Below are 17,700 nucleotides of genomic sequence, written 5' to 3'. Positions count from 1 at the left end.
CTGCCTGTGTACCCACATCCCAAACCCATGACCTAGGTCAAAGCTTCCACAGAGCCTCTCTCAGAACTTTAATGCTCATTTTCCTCTTCTTAATTAACTCTTTCAACATTTGTTGTTCCTAAGAAACAATCTGGTCCTTAAACACATACTTTCTTATTAGTTTTTTTTAAAAAATTCTTAAACCTTTAAGTATTCTATGTTCATCATTTAAAAATTCATTATTTAACATCTATGAATCTTGGGGGGGGGGGTTGCAGGGGAGGTAATTAGGCTTATTTTATTTATTTTTAGAGGAGGTACTGGGGATGGAACCCAGGACCTCATGCATGCTAAGCATGTGCTCTACCACTTGAGCTATACTCTTTTCCCTAATACGTATGAATCTTATTTCTCCACATCATTAATGTTTCTTTAAAAAGTAAAGACTGTAGTTTGATGATTTTATTTCTTCATAATGCCCAGCTCACTGCATGGCACAGTATAGTATTCAATAAATAAGTCACTATCAAAATTATCACAAGGTAATTATTCTGGACTGCATGGTTAAATTAATAAATTCACATTATACACCAAAACTTCTTGGAAAGTGATTTATATTTAGTATAAAAAGCATAAAGAACCCCAGAAAAATTTAAGCAATAGCCTATCATTTCTAAAATAAACTTTAAAAGGCTGTGATTCTGCTTACATTTCCTTACTCTGTGGTTAAAAAGCACAGTTTTTAATCAGAGAAGTGGGTACACTTTCCTCACACATTCTGCAGAAGGAACATGCATGTCTGGTCCTCTTCCGCACGCTGGTGCTGCAGCCCAGCCTAGAGAGGCTTGCCCATGAAAAACATTCAGAACAGCCTCTGGCCAACAGTGTCATTAATGAGCATGTTTCATAGAGGCTCCCTCCCACATCTTCACTCAGTATTACTGACCTAGATTTCCTTCCTAAAATTCCACAGCAAAAGCAGGAAAACTCTCTTGCAGAAACAACAGCCTTCAGAATAAAAATATTTTTAGCATAATTGCAATCTACTCAGAGAGTCTATTTCAGTAAAAGAATGAAAAATGAAATTTAAAACAAGAAGCAACTTATATAATGCAATGGAAACAATCCTAGATACCTTGGTTCTCCTATAAAAGTAAAATGGGAAAAAACAGTGACCTGCGTTTATTTTTGTGAAATTGGAAGTATTTAACAGAAAAGGCAAATGGCTAAATATTTAAAGTAGCAATTAATCAAGGAGTAATATCTATATATCAAAGCCAGAATAATTCTATCAGGTAAGATCCACTCCAGGTGCACGACAGACCAATGGATTTTAATAAATATGAGAAGTTCATCAATATGGTTTCAGATTCTACACTGCAAAAAACCTGTAAGAAACAACCACTTGTCAAGTTTTGAGGTCAAATCAAAGAATATCCACAGTTACCTGAAAAAAGACTATCAAAATACTCCTCTTATCTGTGAAATACGTTTTTTCATATACTTCAACTCAAACATACTGTGACAGATTAAATGCAGCTGTCTTCTATTAAACCAGACATGAAAGAAATTTAGAAAAATGTAAAACAACACTAGCCTTCTTACTAAATTTTTTAGAAAAGTATACTTATTAAAAATGTTAACATTAACATGTAATTAATTTTTTATTTTAAAATATTTTTAAATCTCTCAGTTTTAATATCCATTTTGATAAATATTGATAGATACAACCCACATAAACAAAAGATCTCTGGGGTCCTTAATACTTTTGTAAATAGCTTTATTGAGGTACAACTGATACACAGTACTGTACATATTTAAAGTGTACAATCTGATAAATTTTGCCTATGTATGCCATTGCCGCAAGACAGAGAACATATCCATCACTCTCAAAAGTTTCCCAATGTTTAAGCATGAAAAGTGGCCTTGATACCAAAAAGTTTGAGGACTATGCCTTAAGAGTATTTAGAGATATTTTCCCTCTAGAGAATTCTGCTATTTATCCAGCGTCAAGTAAAAATATAAAGCAGCAAAGTAGAGTATGAAAGACTAAGGTCCTAATCCAGCTCTTTGGAGAAACCTTAGTCAACTCATTTAATTCCTTCAAACCTCAATATTCTCACCTATATCATCAAAGCATTGCACCAGTATCTGGTACCTAAGCTCCCTTCCACTTATAAAATATGTCCATTAGTCCACACCTCTACCCTCATGTGTTACTATCAAACTTCTAGCCTCTTCCCCCAATACCTCCCCCTCCTTCCCCCAGAGTCAAGAAGTCTAAGACAAAGTTCAGGCCTCAATATGTTTCTGTGATAGAAATTTAACCATCTGAGAAATGAGAAAACATGTAATAATAATATTTCATTAAGGACTAAACCAAATGATGAAGATGTTTAAATTACATGGAAAGAGAAGTAAGAAAATGAATGCTGGCAAGAGGGCTTCACGGACAAGAAAGGGAGCAATCTTTAAATATGATATTTTCCATTATGTTGACATTGTAAGTAACACATGTCAGAATGTCTTACGTTATTATTACAAAGATGAAACAAAACTGACCAGGAAATACATATATTGATTATGGAATGATAAAGCAATTGTGGCAAAATGCTATTGATTGGTGAATCTGAAAAAACATACAGAAGTTCTTTGTTTTATTTATTCTTTTCTTTCATTTATCTGCATATCTGCAATTATTTCAAAATAAAAATTTAAGTACTTCTAGTTCAATTTTCTAAAAATAGGGGAAAAAATGACAAAAGAAAGCTAACTCCTTTTCTATACCCCCCCCCAAAAGTTCCCAAAGCCAAGTCCACTTTCAATAATAAAACTGGGGGAGGATATAGCTCAAGTGGTAGAGTGCATGTTCAGCAAGCACAAGGTCCTGGGTTCAATCCCCAGTACCTCCATTGAAAAAAATTAATAAATAAACCTAATTACCTCTCCCCTGTAAAAAACCAAAACAAAAACAAAACAAAAACCCACAGAAAAACAAAGCAAAAATCAAAAATAAAATAAAATAGATTTAAATGCTCACGTTCAACTATATTAGGATGTCTTTCTCCTCCGTACTACATAGGCAAAAAGTCCACCAACCTTCCTGATTTGAGATTAATCATATTTGACCACCCCTAAAATGGCTGGAGACTTTTTTTTTAAAAAAAGACTTTCCAAGTTCTAACAATATTTGAAAACACTGAAGCATTGAAGATCTCAACCAGGAAAGAGATGATGACTTTGAGTTAACAGTTTCTTCGTGTTTTGCTTCAACCAGAAATCCTGCAGGATGCTCCCCAGAGTGGGCACAGGTGAAGGATGCCACTGTGAGCCATAATCCAGCCTAAGTCAGCAACAGTTTAGCTATAGACACTACACTGTTTTCAGCTGTTCCTTCTAACTCTCATGACACTAGACTTACTATCATACTGAAATGTACATTGTTCCTATAAAAAAAATGTGTCTCTACACAATTTCCTTTCTCATTCTCCAAAGAGGCTGTTACATATACTCTCTTTTCCAGCATCCTCTCATCCCAACATACAAACTCTTACTTTATAGAAAATAAATAAATCTACTGCAAACTGACCTACGTGAGTCCATCATTACTTCTTTCCTATTTCTGAGGGAGGTATAATCCTCCACCTTTATGTTCTTTTTAATTTGGGGAGGGGGGGAGCCTGCACAACTAGAGAACATGAGAAATGCACATCATTCTCGTTTCTAAGAGCAGCCTTTATACAAGTATGCCCTTTATCATCTCCCTTGCCATCCAGTCCTCCAACCTCCTAGACTTGCTTTTTTAAAATCCCTTTTGTCCTATTCTGGTTATAAGCACAATTAAGTTTCAGCATTTTAAAAACAAACAAACAAAATCCAAACTGTATTAAAGAAAAAAAAATTCCCTATAGAAGAATCTATGGATTAAAGGAAATTTAGATCTCAACCCAGTTATTAAAAACAAATGAGATAATGGAAGAAATATTGGTGAACTGTGTACTGACTGGACATTTGATATGAACTGGTGTGTGTGTGTGTGTGTGTGTGTGTGTGTGTGTGTGTGTGTGTGAGTGAATGGTAATGCAATCATGTTTTAAAAAGGAATGCATTTTTAGAGATGTAGACTGATAATAAAGACGATAATACGATGTCTGAGATTTGCTTCAAAAAACAACATCTAGGGTTGGGTGGAGGGACTGAGAGTGGGATAGATGAAATCAGATTGCCCATCTGTTCAACAAGTCAAACAACTGACTAGAGTCTGTGCCTCTAGTCTGACTTTCTTACTAGTACAAAACATGTTCACATTATTCCTTGGTTTAAAACTCTTCAGTGTTTCCCTGTGACCTACAGATTACAGAGCAAATTTATCACACAAGATTTTATACAAGCCAGTCTTAAATAATATTGTCAGGACAACAAGCATAATAAACCATGACTGTCATGTACCTGTGGCATGAGATATAAATAGCCACCCTAAGTAGAGAGATGTAAAAATTTGGCTCTTTCTTCAGACAAAACAGGAATTAAAACATTCCCTCAGAATGTCAATAACTCATAATAAACCCCATTTCTATGTTGACATTCTATTAAACAAGGTATATAAATGACAGTATTCAAATTTTGGTAGGTGTTAAGTTTTTAGTTTAAAGCCATAAAAACAATTTACAAGTAACCATAACCAAAATTCAACTGTGGTAGAAACCACATGTGAACATTAAACTGCATTCATGTCCACAGATCCTATTTCAATAAATTCTACTCATTCTACCAACTTATTTCAGACAACTATGGATAACTGACATTCCAGCTCTAAACTGAAGATGCAAAAACCACTTTCCCAAGTAGGGCAAATTATTCATAGGTATTTAACATTCTTATTAAGGAATATGATTTGGAACACTAAAACACACACAAATCAAGAAGGAAATTAATGTCCAAACATTTATTCTCTTTCTTTTTCTGGTTCCTCAGATTCTGAAGGATTTCTTCACACTCTGATAAGAAGTTTGTCAGCAGAGTGTGTCCCTGGAAGGGTCTGGTTTCCCACTCCTTCTGTACCCTTCCTCCCCCTGACCCAGAGCCAAATGTGTAGTGAGATCTTCCACCCCAGTCCAGCTAAATTTCAATCCCACCTCCTCTCAACACACAGCCTGAAGCACATTTCTTTCCTCCTCTGCCTCACATCCTGTTACCATACAAGAGGGAGGCAAGACCAAATAATCTGCCAGAATCCTCCTACACCTGACCAACCTCTGCTTTGCTGGTTTTCTAATGCTGAGTAAAAAGATATCATGGCAGGCACTTGAAGCAATAGCTTTCTCTCTGCTCTGAAAAAATGCAATGAAAACTCAAGTGTTAAGTCTTTTGCACCTTCTGGTCATCACCGTGGACCATTCATTAGCAGGCTGTGTTAACAGTGCATTCAAACACACACCAGATCTTCAGAAGAGGGGTCCATCAGTGCCCTAGCATGTGATCAAATTTCTTGAATGCAAATGAAGGTATCCTTTACTCAACCATTCAGAATTTCACATTTATCCATTTCAGTTGGTGGACCAGGTCAAATTGCAGTTTTCCTTTAACTAAGTTGAATGGATCAAACATAACAAAGATATCAACAATTTAATGCTCTCTTGAGCTGTACTCATTTATTCATTCAAGTATCTATAGTAGGTCCAGGGATAAAGCAGTGAATAAAATGTGCCTGGCTCCAATGTGTGTTCTTCTCTTCTTGCTTCTATGGTGCTCTGCTGGTATGTGGGACATCAAATGATGCTCACCCCCAACCTTCGTTCAGGGGCACCCCACAGTTGGCTGTGCCACTCCAGCCAACTCCTAGTGAGTTTCCTAAACAGTTTTGTTGATACCCTTGCCAGGCTCAGCCTGTGGCATCTCAGGAAGTGAGACCACCTGAAGCACTTTACTTTTACCAGCCCTTTACATGCCTGAGTCTTGCCTCAGGGCTACATCAGTTCTCTTATAATATAGCCCATAGTGATGCTGAACATCATGACATTCCAAAAAATATCACACTAGCCCACTATATTAGTATTATGCTAATTGGGTCTGATGAGTAGAAAGTAGCAAATACAAATGCTTTAGTCAGACATATGCAAACCAGAGAATGGGAGATAAACCAGAAAATTCAAGGGCCTGTCACATCAATTGAGGGTCTGGAACCAACAGCCCAAAACATGTCAAGATTCCCCTTCCAATGTGAATGATAAATTGCTACAACTTGCGTCACCAACAATGAAAAAAACAGGTATAATGCTTGGTAGGCCTTTTTTGATTTGGGGGGCAACGCATACCACATTCCAATGTCCATCTTTAACCCATCTACAAAGTTACCCATGAGGCTAATGGTGTAGCAGAGGGACAGAGCAAGAGAAGGCTCTGCAGCAAGTTTAGGTTGTAGCTCAAGCTGCTTTACCACTGGGCCTTATGATCTAGCAGATCCAATGAAAGTTGAAGTGTCCATGGAATAGGGATATTAAATGGGGCCTCTAACAACCAAGAATAAGAGAATCAGAGACCAGATCTCTGTATTTTTGGAGAAAATCTATACTCTATTCTGCAGACAACTACTCACCTTTTCAAAAATAGCTCCAGGCTTGCTCTTGGGCATTGGTAGAGACTAAATGCCTAACCATGTGTTATAACGTGATCATGTGGCCTCATCATGAACTAGATGCTGCCTCACCCACCGAGCCATAAAGGTGGGCATGCACAGCACCAATCTAGCATTGAGTGGAAACATGTAAGAGACCAAATTCAAGCAGGTCCAAAGATATGAATAAGTTGCATAAGCAGGTAGCTGAGATTCCCTGCACTCTGACCTCTATTTTTGAGCCCCCTCTCCCTCAACCTATGCTAACAGCCTCCTGAGAGTTCCATATGACCAGCTGACTAGGGAAGAAAAAACCCAAGTCTGCTTTTCATGTGGATCCACCCAATATGCTGATACAGATGCAGTACTATAGCCCCATGTAAAGGTAACGCTGAAGGACAAAAGACGTGGTGAAAGAAAATCCTTCCAGTGGGTGGAACTTTGAGCAGCACATTTGGCAGCCCCTCTGCCTGCAGTGAAAGATGGGCAGAGCACAGATTTACACTGGTTATTTGTGCCCCATGTGACTAATCATTAAATGGCACTCACTTTAAAGGAAGCTCTTAACTAGGTGACAAAATACATACTTTGTGGATGCCAGGTAATCTCTTGCCCCAGCCACCACAGTGTGTCCTCAACAGACCCAGGAAAAAGTGGCCATCATGGCAGGGAGAGAGGCTACGTATGGGGTCGGCAACATGGACATGCCCTAAACAAGGCTGACCTGGCTAAAGTTACTGCCAAGTGTGTCTAAGCTGTCAATGGTAGAGACCCAAACTCAGTACCCTATAGGGTACCACTCCCAGTGAGACCAGTAGCCACCTGGTGGCAAGTTAATTACACTAAACATCCATCATGGTGGGGAATGTGGGAGCGGCTAGGAGGGGCAGAGATTTGTCCTCAATGTCCAAACATGTATTCTGGATATAGATTCGCCTTCTCTGCCTGTAATACTTTGTCTATCACTCATAAAATCCCTGATCCACCATCATAACATTCCACACAGCACTACTTCCGATTAATAAAGTCATTTTACAGCAAAGTGAAAAAATGGGCTCACGTCCATGGAATCAGTTGGTATTATCATACACCCCATCACCCAGGATGGCTGGCCTAATTAAAAGATGTAATCACTTACTGAAAACTCAGTTACAGTTTCAGTTGGGAGACAACACCTTAAAAGAATGGGATAGTGTTTTGAATCAGAGACCCTTACAGGATGCTGTCTCCCCTAGAGCCAGAATATGTGGGTCTGGGAATCAAGAGGAATCACTATTATATCCAATTTCTCATAGAATTTTCACTTCCATTCCTGACAACTTTGAGCTCTGCTAGTTTGAAGGTCTTAGTCCCCAAGGAGGAAATATACCTACCAGCATATACAACAATTCAATTGAATTAGAAAATGAAACTCCTACCTGGCCATTTGGGACTCCTTATTCCACTGAACCATAGGCAGAAAAGAAGGTTACTCTACTGGCTGGAATGACTGAGACTCATTATCAAGGGGAAATTGGGTTACTACAACACAAAGAAAGCAAGGAGGACTATGTCTGGAACCCAAGGGATTTCTCTGAGGTAACTCTTAATACTTCCATGCCAATAATAAAGACTCATGGAAAACTAGAGCAACTAAAAAAGGGCCAGACTACCAAGGAAAAGCAAGTTCGAAATTCTGGGTCATTTCTCCATGTAAAGAATTTCAACCAGCTGAGGTTCTGGCTGAGGGCGAGGGAAACTTAAAATGGGTAGTTGAAGATGCAACTGACAGACATAATTCTGGTCTTATGACTAATTACAGAAATAAGAACTCTGAGGGTTTTGGATATTTTTTCTTTGTTATACTCTGTGTTTATTTGTGTATTCTAACCATTTTCTTCTTTCTTCCCATTATTATAAGTTGTGAAAGGCTAACTTTACAATCAACCTCTTGATAAGAGAATATTCAGTGAACTGTGATTTGGGGAGTGATTAATATACCCAGCAATGGAAAGCATGACTATAGGTACTGAGCATCTCATTTCGGGAAAAGGGCGAAAGCTGCTTCATCGTATGAGAGACAGCTGTATCTTGTTAGATGCAAACATAAGAGTTGTTCTGCTGATACACGGAAGTTCAACTATATGCAGGAAAGTACATATGGACGCTAAGTAGCCAAATGAGTAGACTATGCCAGTTTCAATTTATTGCCTCTCAGCTCCAAATCCCCCTTTTATTGCCTCACTTGTGATAACGGACCTGAACCCTGTAAACGCTTCTCCTTTGCCAGCTGGCATGATACCAAGGTTAGCAGAGGGTGTTAGAGAAAGAGGTTTCTCTTCCTGCTTCCAGCATGGCTTCCCATCTTCCTGCTCCTGTGCTGCTCCGCTGATGCAAAACACCACCGGTCCTCACCCTGACATGTTTTAGTGGGCACTCTCATGAGAATCTTCCCAGGCAAGTCCTGCCAGTGGCCACTGCTGCTTCCTGGTGATTCAGCAGTACCTCTGTGTACAGCTTCCTGTTTGCCAGCATACAATCTCCTCAGCAAACAGCTTTACTGTCCAGTGAAGACATTCATGATAAGAATCTGATTTTGGAGGAGGAGGGCACTCTTCCAAATTTCTCTTTCATTTGTAGTCTGTCTCAGTTCTAGGGGCAGTACTGGCTCCCCTTATCTATCATTCCTGCATCCTCTAGAGTTCTCTCTACCGCTTAGAAGTTAACTCCCTGCTCAAATTACGACATGGTTTCTGTCTCCTAACTGATAGATACCAAGAATTAAATCAGCGAGATGGCTAAGAGAAAATCTTCAAATTTCTCATCACAAGAAAAAAAATTGTGTAAATAAGTGTGGTGATGAATATTAACTAGATTTTTTGCAGTGATTATTTCACAATATGTACAATATACGAAATCATTAATATAAACTCACGTATATGGCAATACCTCAATAAAAAATAAAAAATAAAAAACCAAAAAATGTGAGACAGCTTAATTCCACATTACAGATAAAATGGGGGAAAGAAAAAGAGATGTTTAACCCAAGGAGAATAAACCATAAGGCACACACTTATCTCCAACAAAAAGTCTATCCTCTGCATGAGAGGACACTGCTTCTCTGCTGCTCAGCAGCAATGACAGCCACAGTAGAATAGCTCTTCATTTTACATGGAAAAACCCAAGACCAGAAATACTAACTTTTATTGACCAGAGAGCAGAACCCATCAATGAGGACTTCTAAGAAGTCTAATGTCGATATTTAAATTCACCATTCACACAGCTTAGCATTTTCTCATCTCATTTTAAATTGCTGAGATCCCACTGGAGAACCGGCCGTGCCAGGTTTTTGCAGTGGCAAAGTTCTAAGTTAATTTTTTCATGAGAAACAAAGCAAAAAGCTCTTTGTTCAGTTTGCCTAGAGTCCTTTTAAAGTTTCGCCTTCAATTTTGTCCTCTATAAACAGAGAATCTCCAAAGACAATGGATACCAGACACGCTCTAGTTACATCCAGTTAAAATATTGTTATACAATCATTTAAATAGGAAAGAGGGCTGGTGGCCAAAAAGAATGATTTACTGGCAGGAGCATTTATTGGGTCGAAGCTGTAAGGACTTTCTATGTGGACATTAATTATTATCCCAATATCGCCCTACATTTATTAACCCCTTCAACCAGGTTACAAAGCGCTGAAAGTATTTTCTGTTCCTGAACCGAAACAATTCTTTTATTACTAGTTTTCCTTTCATAGAGGAAGAACTTCAGGATTAAATAGGGCAAATTACTCGGCTAAGAGACCAAAGCTAGTAGATGATAGATCTAGGCCTGCTCTTTTCCACAATGTTCTCAAGATTGAGACAAACCACTAAGGGAGACTTGTTTCCAGAAAGGCATGTACTAATAAGCTGGCAAAAATTATTGCAATTTTATCTGGCCTTGCTCTTAACGTTCTTTTTCTACATGAGGTCTGAAACAAACAGAAAGAACCACCTACTCAGAGAAAAATGTGGTGAAGGAAAAGGAAGGAAGGAAGCATAACCAAACAGCTTATGCAACTTCATGATACACAGAAATTTAAGTCAGATAATCTGTTCATACACAAGATAGCAAGGTGGCCCATTCCTCTTCAACATTAAACACAACAGCTGTTATAGTCTAGACAGAAGTCTGTAACTTTCTCAATAGCACAGAAAGATCAGAGCACAAGTCTTTATTAATTAAAAGTTTTTTTCCTAAACCTCAGTGACAATGTTATAGCCATGAAAATGTGTTAGGTAAAGAGGGAGACAGAAAATCATCATAAAACTAACATTGTCAGGGATATGGGAGTAGCACCAGAGCAAATGGGCCAGGTGGCACATACTCAGGCTTTGTCACAGGAGAGGGGAAGGGGGATGTCTATACCAAGGATAATTTTAAATCCCCTGACACATCTCTTAAATGCTACAGAAACCTAGCAAGGGATCTACAGGAAAAAGTCCTGATATGCTGTAGAATGACCAGGAAATATGCATCAGCAGAAACAGCCCTCCTCCATAGCCAGGGCTCTCCATCGGCCACAGGCAGTGCTCCGCCGGCGCCTCCTCCCAGCCTCCTCCCCTTCACCTATTTCACTTCCATCTCAACAGACCTAACACTGCCAATTTCCAACAGACTCCCTCTTTCAGCTTTAAAAAAAAAAATGTTCAACGAGATTACTCAACAGCTACTGAGCACCTACTATATGTCAGACACTGTTCTAGGTGCTGGGCCACAGCAGTGACCGGAACAAAACCCCCACCCCTCTCAACAGTTATCTTCTGGTGGGCAAAGTCAGACAATAAAGAAGATAAATCATTAAACTGTGCCAATGATAAAGCAACAAGTGCCAGGGAGAAAATTAGGGTAGAGAAGTAGGGGAGAAAAACAGAAGCGGTACAATTTTAGGTAAGCCAGAGAAGGCCTCGCTAAGCTGGTTGAGAGTGAACTATGGGTCTGTCTGCGGGAAGAGCATTCCAGACGGAAAACAGCTGGTGCTCAGAGCCCAAGGCAAGGGCCCACCTGGCTTGTCCAGCAACAGTGGCAAGAACACCAGTGAAGCAAAGTCAGCAAAAGGGAGAATTAGGAGATGTGGTCAGAGAGATCTATTTTTCTGACAGGATAGATGTGGGATGTGAGAGAAAGAGAGAATAGGGGAAGCCAAACATTTAGCCTGAGAAAGCAGAAGAACACTCTATCTCTGTTTAATGAGATGGGGAAGGTTTTGTTTTTTGTTTTGTTTTGGTAGGGGAGCGGGGGAAGAATCCAAAGTTCAGCTTAGGATACCTCGAATTTGAGATATAAACTGTACATCTAAATGGAGATTTGAAGCTCTAATTTCACATTTCCCTAGTTCTCATCCAATCTCCTCATGGACTCTAACCAATATTACATCTGTTCTTACAAAATGTTCCTTAAAACTGTTTAGCATTTAAATAATGTTTATATATTTGTGCATTTCCCTCTGTAAGTGGACAAATTAGGACAAACCCACAAGTTAATATATAAAGCAACATTTTAATTCTAAAGAGGTTTGTGGTGAACACGATGGTTAACTTGAAAATCATCTTTTTTTTTTTTAATAAGCTAGCTTATTTACTTTTACCATTTTCAAGTGTACAACTCAGTGGCATTAAGTACATTCACACTACTATGCAAACGTCACTGCCATCCATCTCCAGAACTTTTTTCACCTTGTAAAACCGAAACTCTGTACCCACTGAAAAAATAACTTCCCATTTCCCCCTCCTCCCAACTCACAGCAACCACTTTTCTACTTTCTGTCTCTATGAATATGACTATGTATGCTCAGTACCTTATATAAGTAGAATCATGTAAGTGGCATTAGTATTTGTCCTTTTGTGACTGGCTTATTTCACTTAGCATGGCATCTTCAAGATTCATCCAGGTTGGAACATGTGTTGGAATTTTCTTCCTTTTAAAAACTGAGTAACACTCCACTATATGTATACACCACATTTTGTTTATCCATCCATCCATCGTGGGCACTTCGGCTGCTTCCACATTCTGGCTATTGTGAAGAATGCTGCTATGAACATGGGTGTACAAATACCTGCTCGAGTCCCTGTTTCATTTTGGGTATATATCCAGAAGTGAGTTTAGAACAGGTTCCTATAACAGCTGCACCATTTTACATGCTCATCAGCAGTGCACAAGGGTTCCAATTTCTCCTCATCCTCACCAATACTTGTTATTTTCTATTTGATTGTTTAGTAACAGCCATCCTCATGGGTGTAAAGTCATATCTCACTCTCGTTTGGATTTGCATTTTCCTGATGATTAGTGATACTATGCATCTATTTGTGTGCTTATTGGCTTACATATCTTCTTTAGGAGAAATGTCTATTCAAGTCCCTTGCTCTTTTTTAATCAAGTTGTGTGCTATTTTGTTGAGTTGTAGGAGTGCTTTATATATTCTAGATATTAATCCCTTGTCAGATTACATGTTTTAGAAGTATTTTCTCCCATTCTGTGAATTGCCTTTTTACTCTATTGATAGTGTCCTTTGATGCACAAAAAGTTTTTGACTTTGATGGAATCCAATTTATCTATTTTCACTTTTGTTGCCTCTGCTTCTGGTATCATATCCAAGAAATCACTGTCAAATCTGATGTCATGAAGATTTTGCCATATGTTTTCTTCTAAGAGTTTTATAGTTTTAGGGCTTACATTTAGGTCTTTGATCCACTGAGTTAATTTTTCTATGTGGTGTAAAGTAAGGGCCCAACTTCATCCTTTTGCATGTGGATAGCCAGTTTTCCTAACACCATTTGCTGAAAAGATTATCTTTTTCTCAGTGGATGGTTTTGGCACACTTGGTATTAAATCATGACTATATATGCAATATAGGCAAGGGTTTATTTCTGGGCTCTCTATTCCCTGGTCTATATGTCTATCTTTATGTCAGTACCACCACTGTTTTAATTATTGTAGCATTATGGTAAATTTTGAAATTAGGAAGACTGAGATCTCCAACTTTATTCCTTTTTAAGATTGTTTTGGTTACTCAAGGTCCTTTGAGATTCTGTATGTATTTTAGGATAGATTTTTTCTATGTCTACAAAAAAGGTAGTTGGTATTTTGTGAGGGAAAAAAATCATCCTTTGAAAAAGCACTCTGAATCTTCCTACCAGTGACTAACATTTCACTACTGCTGCTGGAAGCTCATAGTTGCAGTAATCTGTATACATCCTTTTATACATACCTCCAAATTTTTCATGAGGAATTAATCCTTGAACAATGTAAAAAACACATAAAGGTTAAGTATGTTATTCAAATATCTCCTTTAAAACATTAGTGTGAAAACCCTAAACTTTATAAAGCAAAAACTAACAAAATTAAGAAATAGACAATTCAATAATGATTGTTGGAGACTGTAATACACCACTTTTAATAATGGATAGAACAACTAGAAAGAATACCAACAAGGAACAGAAGACCTCAATAGTATTATAAACCAAGCAGACCTATCAGACATTTATAGAACACTCCATCCAACAACAGAAGAATATACATTCTTCTCAGGTACACAGAACATTCTCTAGGACAGACCACAGGTTAGGCCATAAAACAAGCCTGAAATAAATAGGGACTGAAATCATACAAAGTATGTTCTCCAACCAGAATGGAATGAAATTAGGAAATGACAACATTAAATACTTTGGGGAATTCATAAATATGGAGATATTAACAACACACTCTTAAACTACCAATAGATCAAAAAAAGTCACAAAAGATGTAAGAAAATATTTTGAGATGAATGAAAATGAAAACAGCAAACTGAAACATATGAGATACAGTTAAAGAAGTCCTCAGAAGAAAATTTATAGCTATGAACACCTATATTAAAAGAGAAGAAAAAAAATCACAATTCAATAACATAACCTTCCACCTTAAGGAAGTAGGAAAAGAAAAGCAAGCTAAACTTAAAGTAAGCAGAAAGTAAGGAATAATACAGATTAGGGTGGAAGTAAATGAAACCGAGAAGAAAAAAAATAGAGAAAACCAAAAGTTGACTCTCCAAAAAGCTCAACAAAATTGACAAACCTTTAGCTAGACTGATCTCTTGAAAAAGAGAGATGACTCAAATTACGAAATTCAGGAATGAAAGAGGAGACATCAACACCAATATTACAGAAACAAAAAAGGTTCATAAAAGAATACCAAGATAAACAAGCTTCCACTGTATAGTACAGGCAACTATATTCAGCTATCTTGTAGTAACCTATAATGAAAAATATGGAAAGGAATATAAGTATGTACATGTATGACTGAAACATTATGTTATACATCAAAGACTGATACACTATTGTAAACTGATTATATATGTTTAAAAAAAAAAACCAACTGCAATATATCAACAAATTATATAACCTAGTTGAAATGGACAAAGTCCTAGAAAGACAGACACTACTTAAGCTGATTCATGAAGAAAACATTAGGATGGAAAATTCAGAAACTAAAATTGTGGTTAGTTCTACAGTTTCTAACAATTAGGCTTGGGAATTAGATCCATGATAGATGGAATTCTGTCAAATTTCCCTGTAGAGAAGTCAAGGATCTCATCCTCTATGATAAAGTATAAGACAATCTTTTGTTGAATTAGCCTTGGTTAATTGGACACCTCTTGTGCCCCAACCTCTCACCCTTTGAAATCTGTCTTTTATTCCAACTATAGCTGCAGCATCTAGCTGCATACTGGTGTGATTTGATAGCATTTTATTTCACCAAACCAGAGTTTTCTGTCCTACACCATCTCTGATGCCAGACACAAGACAGCTGCAGGATGGTATTGCACATGTGCAGTTAGCCAATGGAAGAAGGCAAATGGTGAATAAATGCTACCTAATTCTAGCATTCAGGTGGAAAATTCTGAGATGAATTCTACACAGTTCCTCAAAAGATCCCACCCAACATGATTAAGCCCCCTTTGTCCACACAACAGTGACTAAGTTAGTAATATTTCATTGTATTGGTTTTTCCTCTTTCCAATCTCACTTCCCAATCTCCTACTCTTGTTTTCTGAGATCACTTCTCAAAATAAACTACCTACATGCAAAACCTTTGCCTCAGTCTACATTTTCTTCCAGAAAGTAGTGCCTAAGAAAAGCCTTAAAACAGGTCTTCAAAGGTCCTTTCCTTCTAACTGCCTTTCTGATGATTAGTTAGCACTCACGAAAATCCACTGAGACATGACATGTTGTGGCAGTAAGAGCACAGTGCTTCTTACTAGACTAGGTTCAATTCTGAGCTTTGTTATTAACCTAACTTCAACTTCTTCAAATGAAAACTGGATACTGTTATACATTCAAAAGCCCTTTACAAGTTCCAATGTGTTATACAAATGACGGTTACCCTTATTATTAATGAAATGTATCAGACAGAAAAATCTGCTCAAGTTTAGATTCAGGTAAAAATACAAGATCAATTTATAGTAGGTATGTATGCAAGTTAGTGGTTTTGGGGGAACAAAAATTCTCCAGTCTCAGAGTGTGACTCTTCCTATAATGCTTCAATTTTTCTTAGAAAGGAGAATGTATTCATATACTACTTGTAGGCTTACAAATTAAAAATGAAAATATTCTATATCTACATATGTCTTTTGGCATAGGGTGGCGTTCCATTCCACAGAGAGAAGCAAATCATACAAGCAAATTTATGGTTTAAAAAGTGTATCAGAATTATGGACTCACTCAAAGCTCAGGAAGAAGCTATTTTGTTTCATTTAACATAAAACTTCAACAGAAACTGAAAACGAATGGCTCACAGTATAATTAAATGCTTTGCTCAGATAAAGGTTCTTAAGCTCAGTCCCTGAACTGACTTCAAGGGAGTCTCAAATACCCTAAAAGTAAATGTAATGTGCTGTGTTAATGGGAATGGCTGTCTTGCTGTGTCTACATCTAGGAACACAGTGTGCAGCTTTGTGTTTAGGCTTCATTTATGAGCTATAATGCCAACTTATGGGTTGGTTATAATAGCTGTTCAGAAACTCTAACTTAGATTTATTTTTCTGTTAAGATTTCACATTTTTGATGCCTCCGAATTTTTCTAAAAGTAAATCCTTTGCATTCCACCTGATGATACAAGTGACAGTGATAAAACACCTAGGATACTTTGTGTCATGACATTCTAACAAAGCAGTTTTACTGTTTCCCTGCTGGGATGACCTGAGGGAAGGATATCACATCACATTCAGAACAGTTATCACAATAAAAAGCCACCTACTATGATTAACAATGGAAACCACCAGTAACACTGCCATTTGTAGAGCACTTAGTGTACTGCAGCTTGACCCAAACAGTGTAAATAACAGTAATTTGCCTCCAAGGCAGCACAGCTTATTCCACAAATAATTTGTGGTTAAATCTCATTAAGCCCTCATGTAATGGAAACAGCATCAATATAAAATGAAGGATAATCCAGTTCCATGCAAGATTTAGAAATGAAATCACTCTGTGCCTACCCACCAGTCTTTGTCCAGAACCCTCTCCCCAGCCCTACCATGTAATCAGGTCAACAAGGAGGAAGAATTCAACTGTAGCCAGGTTTCATTCTACTTTCATCAAAATGAATATGCTAATAAAACCCAAGAATTGCCCCAAAGCTTTAATTCTAGGCTACCTATAAGAAGGTTAGATAGGATTGTGAATTACTCTTTATAGTACTTAAATTCTTGTACTTCAAACCTAAGAACAGATTATTGAGCTCTCTTAATGAAATGAAACCTAAGACATTAAATTGAACTTTCTTAATAAAAAGAAATGTTTGCCAAACTAGAAAAAATTCTTTATGCCATGCAAATCACCTTATATATACTCTTAATTCAGTCAACACATTGCATTTGCAAATCTATCAACTGCAGAGAAAAATTAACCCAGAATGGTTAGAGAACTGGACATTCCATTGAATTCTTACCGGATACAGCATACTAGATTATCAAATCTAATGTAACACATTTTATTTATTAATTCAGAAGGCATTTTAGGAAGACTGTGAATGTGAATTTTAATTAGACTAAACAAAACCTAAGTATAGTAATACAAAGTATCTAACAGTAATTGGTATGCCATGGAAGCTGCCACTCGGCC

General features: G+C 37.5%; 1 protein-coding gene across 24 annotated transcripts in view; it reads right to left on the bottom strand.

Moving 5' to 3' along the window:
• MAP4 (microtubule associated protein 4) overlaps positions 1-17,700 on the bottom strand; it is a 149,436-nt gene that overhangs the window by 59,003 nt on the left and 72,733 nt on the right. The window lies entirely within an intron of this gene.

Source organism: Camelus dromedarius, chromosome 17 (assembly GCF_036321535.1).
Source record: "Camelus dromedarius isolate mCamDro1 chromosome 17, mCamDro1.pat, whole genome shotgun sequence".
Taxonomy (NCBI): domain Eukaryota; kingdom Metazoa; phylum Chordata; class Mammalia; order Artiodactyla; family Camelidae; genus Camelus; species Camelus dromedarius.
The sequence above is the reverse complement of the archived record's forward strand: the minus strand, read 5'-3'. Positions and strand labels throughout refer to the sequence as shown.